This window comes from Otolemur garnettii, unplaced genomic scaffold (genome assembly GCF_000181295.1).
Source record: "Otolemur garnettii isolate 467f Iridium unplaced genomic scaffold, OtoGar3 scaffold00058, whole genome shotgun sequence".
NCBI lineage: Eukaryota > Metazoa > Chordata > Mammalia > Primates > Galagidae > Otolemur > Otolemur garnettii.
This window is the reverse complement of record NW_003852453.1, coordinates 11832435-11840667: the sequence shown is the minus strand read 5'-3', so window position 1 is coordinate 11840667 and position 8233 is coordinate 11832435.

The following is an 8233-nucleotide window of genomic DNA, read 5'->3' as shown; positions in this document are numbered from 1 at the left end:
AAAGAAAACCTCTGATGACTTGAATACAGGGGATGTCTTTAAAAAAGGTAAGAACCTAAATTCCCTTCTAGGCCCCTTGAAGTCCTTCTTTCTCATCTAGTAAACAGAAATTATAAATTACCGACAATTTTCTGTGAGAATATGTTTTAGGAAGAATTACATGGACTTCAATCAATGGAAATATACTCAAAGAAAAGACTAAGACCCTGTCTGAAGAGCTTGGCAAATGAAATGCTTTTTTATTTATAGGTTTAAATTAAAATAAAATGTCTGGGTTCTATATCTTTTAACTGACATTCAACCTTCTATTAAATAAATTGATGTAATTGGGTCACATAAAAGAATTTCAGCTTTACCCAATTTATGAAGCCCTTGGGAGTATTATAGAGAGTTAAAGAAACATGGGCTGCAGATTTGCCTAATGAGAAAATTTCCTAACACTACAGTATATCTGCCTGATATTAGGGTATATTTTCTCACAAGTAGTGGTGGTATGTTACAGGAAGTTCACTCCTGGACTAGATAACCCTATGAAAATTATTCTAGAGAGGTTGAGATGAGTATCTCATGTAAGAGTCCCAAAAGGACTCCTCTGTATCTGAGCATTCATCATTCATTCATAAGGTTCCTTTGGCTTCCTTCCTTGACAGACATGATCCATCAGCCTGTATGATTAAGGATTTCCAAGCAGTTGCTTCAGTCCCATATAAACTTTTCAGGATACACAGACAATCATAGGCAACACCAAAAGTGACTCCACTTAACACTTAGAACCTTACAGCACAAGATATATTGATTTGATGACTGGGATGGAGTGGAAAGGGACTGATTCCAGAATTATAAAATATGGCTACAGAAGCTTTGACAAAATTAAGAATACATGATAAACCATCCTATTTTTGGACTGTCTTCATGAGAAAGCTCAACATACCTGCCCAACAAGGTCAGATTTGTTTCTCGGAAAAAAGAATGGAAGATGAAGAAGAAAAATCTATCACCTGCCTTCCATCCCCCAAATACTAAAGACCAGTGGAACATACCAGAATATACAGGTATGAGAGAGACTGGTTTCAAATTCCATCTGATATTTTGTAAGTGAGGCTACCATCAGTATTTGCTGATTTTCTGTTCAGACTTAGCCTGAAAATACTTCCAATGCTATGGAAAAAACCTTCAGAATTTTAAAATGATTCAAATAAGGATAGGCTTCAACTTGACATGTGACTTGCCATAACAGAAAAAAGTGCTATGTGTATATTTAGAGGAAGTTCAGATTTAGTGTGTATATATATGTGTGTATATACTATATACATACATACATACATACAATATACATATATATAGTGTATATGCATGTATATTATATATGTATATACACACACATGTATCCTACCTATTTTGAGAGATTTGGGGCTATAAAAAGGGGCTCCATTTTGTAGGTATATCTGAAATGATGAACTCTACAAGCTTCATGGTGTCAACTACTGACCATTTTTTATCATCAACATTTAGGTCTGAACCATAGGGAAGTACAATTAGTAGATCTTGTGAAGTGTTATACGTTGTTCTGAGTGGTGAGCAAGTCAGAGAAAATTCCCATTCACATGAACTTATTTTTGGCAGAAAAGACCAATATTTACCAAGGAACTGAGAAAGTTTCATAAGGATAGTGTCAGTGTCACCTTGTTCCCATCTGCATCCTGGGACCTCCTGCAGGACACATAATAGATGCAAAGTAAATGTTTGAAGCACAAAACGTATTTCTGGGAATGTATAGTGAGTTAGGGGCAGAGTCAATTATCTCTGATAGTCTGGGATTTCCTAAAATATTTATTTTCTCACTAACTCGAATATTTAGCACACTTTAAGTTGCTAAAGAATTTGAAAGAAATGTACTACGTGCTGCACCTTGCTCCTACCCCAGAGCTTGATCTCCTTTGGGCATTATTTCAGTTCATTTGCATTCAGCTTTTCCCAGTTTAGGCCATTCGGATATTGCTTCTCCTGTAAATATGGGCCCTTGGAGAGGCATGTGAGATCCTTCCAAATTGCTGTCTCCAGCATCCATCCAGATGCTGAAGATTACTTCATTCAGAAGCTTGTTTCATGTTCTTGGTGCACATCCCATGCACATTTTATTATTTTGTTAAAATGTTGCTATCACTTGTTCTGTTGACATTACTGAATTCTCTACTGTCACCTGTACTTTCTCAAGCTATCCTTCCATGAGCCCTACCATTCCCTTGCTACCAACGGCTCGGATGAGAAATAAATGTGCTGCTTGCTGATTTTGTTGAGTTCTTTGTAAATTCTAGATGTATAGTCAGTGAATATTTGCCCCCATTCTCCCATTCAGTAGGTTATTTACTTTGTTTTGCTGTGTGAAACTTATTAGTTTAATTAAGTCCTATTTATTTATTTATTTGTGTTGTATTTGCTTTGGAGGTCTTAGTAGTTTTTTGCCTAGGCCAATATCCAGAAGAGTTTTGTTCTAGGTTTTCTTCTAGACTATTTATGGTTTTAGGTCTTATATTCAAGTCTTTAATCCGTCTTGAGTTAATTTTGGTGTATGATGAGGGACAAGGAACCAGTTTCATTCTTCTGTATGTGGCTATTCAAGTTTCCCAACACCATGTATTAAATAGGATGTCCTCTGCCAGTATAAGTCTTTGTCCATTTAATTGAAGGTCAGTTGGTAGGTATTTGGCTTTATTTTTGGGTCTCTATTCTCCATTTATTAAATAGGATGTCCTCTGCCAGTATATGTCTTTGTCCATTTAACTGAAGGTCAGCTGTAGGTATTTAGCTTTATTTCTGGGTCTCTATTTTGTTCTATTGATCGATTCTGTTCTGATTACTATAGCCTTATAACATAATTTGAAGTCTGTTGATGTGATCCCTTCAAATGTGTTCTTTTAGCTCAAGATTGCTTTGGCTATTTTGGACCTTTTTCAGTTCCATGGGAATTTTAGAATTGCTTTTTTTAATTCAGTGAAGGATAACACTGGTATTTTGATAGAAATTGCACTGATCTCTAGATTACTTTGGGTGGTCTGATCATTTTTACAATATCAATTCTTCCAATACACGAGCATGGGATGGTTTTCCACTTCTTTGTAATCTATGATTTCTTTCATTAGTATCTTATAGTTCTCCTTGTAGAGATCTTTTACTTCCTTGGTTAAGTGAAATTAATATTTATTTTTATTTATTTGCAGCTATTATAATGGGATTGATTTCTTCATTTGATTCTCAGCCTGGTTGTTATGATTATCTCCATTTTCAAATGAGGACACCAGAACTTGTAGAAGTTTAATGATTGGATATATTCATATATATATATATACCAATATGAATCTGTACATAAGCAAAGACTAATTCACACTCTTTCATGGAAGCAACTTTAATGGTAACATTTTTGAATGACTGTAAAATACAAGTAAATTTCTTGTCACATATTAGGTATTCAGTACAGTTTAGTTCTCTAATCCTTTTTCAAATAAACTTAGTGTGATAAAAAAAAATGGTGGCTATACCTTTGTGCATTTTTCTCATCAGGTTCATTGAATCATTTTTGAATATGCGAACTGGAGTATACTAATGATTAATAAAGGAAGCTGGAGTGATTTGCTCAAGTAATACAGCTGTTAAATGTTAAGACCAGAATAAAAACCAGTTCTATAAATTCTAGATATGATGTTCTATTTGCCTTTAATATAAAGGGTGATGTCTTTCCCACCCATTAGAAGCTTGGTTGAATTTGTTAACCTGTAAGAAACATAAGTAAGTTATAGGAAACACTTATGACCATGTGGAATGATAACAGATAAAGAAATAAGAGGCAAAATGAAGGCACTGATGATACAATTTTAAGTATGTCAATCTGCTTGGGAATCCTGCAGTTTCCGAAAGAGTGAATGGTAAGTCTACTCTGTAGCAGCAGCTTCAGAAAATGGAAAATGGATTGTAAAAGTGTCTTACATTTCAACTAAGTGTTCAACATATATAAAACGGATGCTTTCAGGAGTTTAACAGGATTAAACCAAGGATCATACCAAAATGACAGCTCCACTTAAAAGATGAATTGTAAAGTCACAGAAGTTACAAAGCGAGGTCAAGCCACAGCAGGAGTTTATTGCTAAAGGATTGATGAAGTGACATTTTCCAATAAAGAGAGAGAAAGATCATTTCAAAAAATAAAATCAGAATTATATTCAGGCCTTCTGGGAAAAAGTATAGAACCCTTATCAGGAATCCTTTAAAAAGCACAAAATATTTTATTTATGGCCTAACAGCTCAAAATATCCCTATTCAAGTTCAGAAATACAACAATGTATTAGAAAAACATCACCTTCATGTTAGCCTGTTAACAGGGTTAGTTGTTAATTAGTTTAATATGCCAGAAAAAAACAATATCTGAAAATTTGTCTAATTAGTATGCATACAAGGATTTTGTTTTGAAATCAAAAAACGCAAGATGGAGAGAACTGCAAAAGATGTAACATTAATTCTTGACACATTTTATTGCATTTGTGTCTAATGAGTCAAATATTAGCTCTGCTTTTCATTACTACTTTTGAGACCTTGAAGATCTTTGCATGATTTTTTTGTTAAATGACAGTTTTTATTTAGGGCTTTTCAGTAAAAAGTTTAAAGTGCTAAGGCATATGCCTAACTGCCATTGTCAATGCTGAAGTGACAAAGTGAGGTCTGGCTTATGAACATGCTACAAAAGGTAGCAAAATCATTTAAATCCATAGAAGAAAGTGAACGAACTTACTCAAGTTCACATTATGTTTCAGTTCATTTAATGGTACCAAAAATAAGGTCTGAGCACAAGGTTTAAAGGTTTAAAAGCTAGTTAATAATGTACCTAAGAAATCTATCTCATTGAGTCTCTCCCTTACTTCCTATTTATAAAGGGTAATTTATAAAGAATAGAGCTTTGTTTGGCTCCTGGTTCTGCAGACTTTACAAGGAGGATGGCACCAGCATCTGCTTCTGGTGAGGGCTTCAGGCTGCTTCTGCTCATGGCACAGGCAAAGGAGAACCAGGGTGCACAGCATCACATAGTGAGAGAGGAAGCCAAACTCTCTTTAGCAATCAGATTTCATAAAAAATAACACAACTCACTGATTACCATGAGGATGGCACCAAACCACTTATGAGGGATCTGCTCCCATGTCTAAGAACCTTTGAAGAGGCTGCACCTTCAATATTGGGGTTCAAATTTCAACATGAGGTTTGAGGGGACAAACATCTAAACTACACCACATTATTCTTTAAGAGCACAACTACCACAAGTTAAATCTGTGCCATCTGAAATACAAAGATGACTCTGAATCTATGGGATTCCTTGTGCTGGCTTGTCTTGCCTTATTCAAATAGCACATTGCAAGGATTTTATATATGCCTGGACTTTCCTTTGCCTTTAAACTACATGGTACTAGGAGTACAACAATTTTGTATATCTTTTATTTTTCTAATCTACAGGAATATATATTTTTGTTAAATGGGATTGCTTGTTTGTCTCTATTTTGTGGGAGAAAGAGGAAGAATAAGGAGAGTCCAAGTTGAAGAAGCGTGTACATCACGCATGTATCTTGAGAAGCACATTGGCACTCAGGAAGAACTTCAGAATAGGAAGTAGGGGAGAGATTCAATGAGGCAGATTTCTTATTGACATTATTAACTAGCTTTTAAACCCCAAGAGAAGATATTCCCTGATATTCTAGACTTTTAAACCCAAATTGACACTTTGCAAGAATGGTAGGTATTAGTTGATCCTAGAGACAATGGTGAGCTAAGCAGAAGGTATTACTGGATATTAGATTTAGTGAAGTGAGTAATCACAAGTCCAGATAAAAATAGACAGAACCACGGTTTTGCCTATGACTCCTACAGGAAGTTAAAGCAGGATATTTTTAAGTGAAAATATTGGAGACCAGACAATCTCATTTTCAAGACAAAGAATGACTAAACATATGGAAAATTAAACATGTACAAGTGAGCATCAAAAAAAAAACAGAGAAAGAGAGAGAAGAGGAAGAAGAAGAAGAGGAAGAAGAAGAGGAAGAGGAAGGAGAGGAAGAGGAGGAGGAGGAAGAGGAAGAAGAAGAAGAAGAAGAAGAAGAAGAAGAGGAAGAGGAAGAGGAAGAGGAAGAGGAAGAAGAAGAAGAAGAGAAGAAGAAGAAGAAGTTGAAGTTGTTGTCTGGTGGTGATAAAAAGAGCACAACTTTTAGTGTGTAAATAAAAATAGAGTAGGGTACAGAAAATGCTACTGGACAGACTTCTCAGTCTTATAATTTTTCTGTTGAGTGCATATCTCAAGTGTTTCAACTGTTTTCTTTATCAAAGCAATACACACTTGAATGAAAATGCATGGCAATTCATGGGTGTATGAAACAGAAATTATTTTTAGCTTCTCCCTCCTCTCTCCAATGCCTATAATTTTCAAACAAAGATTCTATCAAAAACCTTGAAAGACACTTTCTTAAGGTGACTTTCAAAGAGTTTTACACTGCATTAGAATAAATATAATATTCTTGTGTGACAACATAAAGAGTTACATGGAAACAATCATATACATATTAGGTTTTTATCAACAGTAGTTTTTTTTTTTTGATATGAGGTCTCACTCTGTTGCCGAGGCAGTAGTGCAGTGATCTCATCATAGCTCACTGTAATCTCAAACTTCTAGGCTCAAGTGGTCCTTTTGCCTCAGCCTCCCAAGTAGCTGGGACTACAAGTATGCATCCTCCCTCCCTCCCTTCTTTCTTTCCTTCCTTCCTTCCTTCCTTCCTTCCTTCCTTCCTTCCTGTCTCCCTCTCTCTTTCTTATTTTTTAGATGGGGGCTTACTTTTGTTCAGGCTGATCTTGAACTCCTGGTTGTATCTTTACTCTCTTGATTGTTTCACTTGCTTGAAAGCACAGAAACATTTTAGTTTAATGTAACACCATACATCTATTTTCACTATTATTGCTCAGACCAATATAATATATCTTTTTCTTCATGTTTTCTCCAAGTCATTTCACAGTTTCAATTTAACTTTTAATATAGCATCAGATAATAGTTTAATTCATTTTTTTGGCATGTAGATATACAGTTTTGAAGACCATTCTTTCCCCATTGAATGTTTTTGGCATCTTTACCAAAATTCAATTGAATGTAAATAAGTGGGCTTATTTCAATCCACCTTTTCACCCAAACTACATAACAGGACTATCACTTCGGTTGGTATCATTTCTCACATATTTTGTATAGTGTTATTTCCTTTACAATTTGACCTATTGAAAACTTGCCAGCTGCTTCATAAGGGATTCAAAGGGAGAAAAAGCAACATGTTTCCGTTCTAGTGAAAGATGTTCTTCGGGACTCACTAGGAAACGCATTGCCCCTATATTGCAGTTTATGAGTAATTTAAAGCCATTCTGAGAATAATTTTCACTCTACTTATTGATATTAGGACAATTGTTCCTCATAAAACACTAACTCTGTAGAAAGTCAGCCTAAGCCAACTATGACATGTTGGAAAAGGCATATCACTGCTTAGACCTCAGCTTTCTCATTTGCTAAATGGTATAAGTCATTGTTAAAATCTATTTTAGCTCTAACATTCTGTGATGCTAGGAAATACAGTTTAAATGCATGGAATGTGTATAAAAATATTTTAATACAACTTTCTATATCAATATATTCTTACTCTTGAGCTGTTATCATTGAAGTGTCTCTTTCTTATCCACTCATGTCCCCTGACCTTATCTAATGGGTACCCCATTACTAACTATATTAATTGTACACTGAAGTAAGTTCTCATCAAAATTTTAAACTTTGGTTATCATAGCCATTTTTTCTAGATTATAGTATAGGTTTCAAACCTGAAATATATATAAAGCAAATAAATTAGAATCTGATTCACTGTTACTACAATAGCAGAAAATGTATAAAACCTCAAAAAAAAGTTAACAGATTTTTTGGAAGGGAGAAAATCAAAAGAAAATTAGACGTTTTTAGGCTGATGGGTCATTTTGAGTTCCGAATAATAATGTTAAATATTCAATAAAATGTTTTTGTTACATCTAAAAAAAGCAGTATTTTGTGGAGCAAAATTATTAACTATGAGAAGGTGTGTAGTAACAATTCATATCTTCAAAAATGTCAAAACATAGTCTTTGATCATTGATATAAAAAAGACACTTGACTTTTGTATTTTTTCTTTTTCCCCCTTAGAGT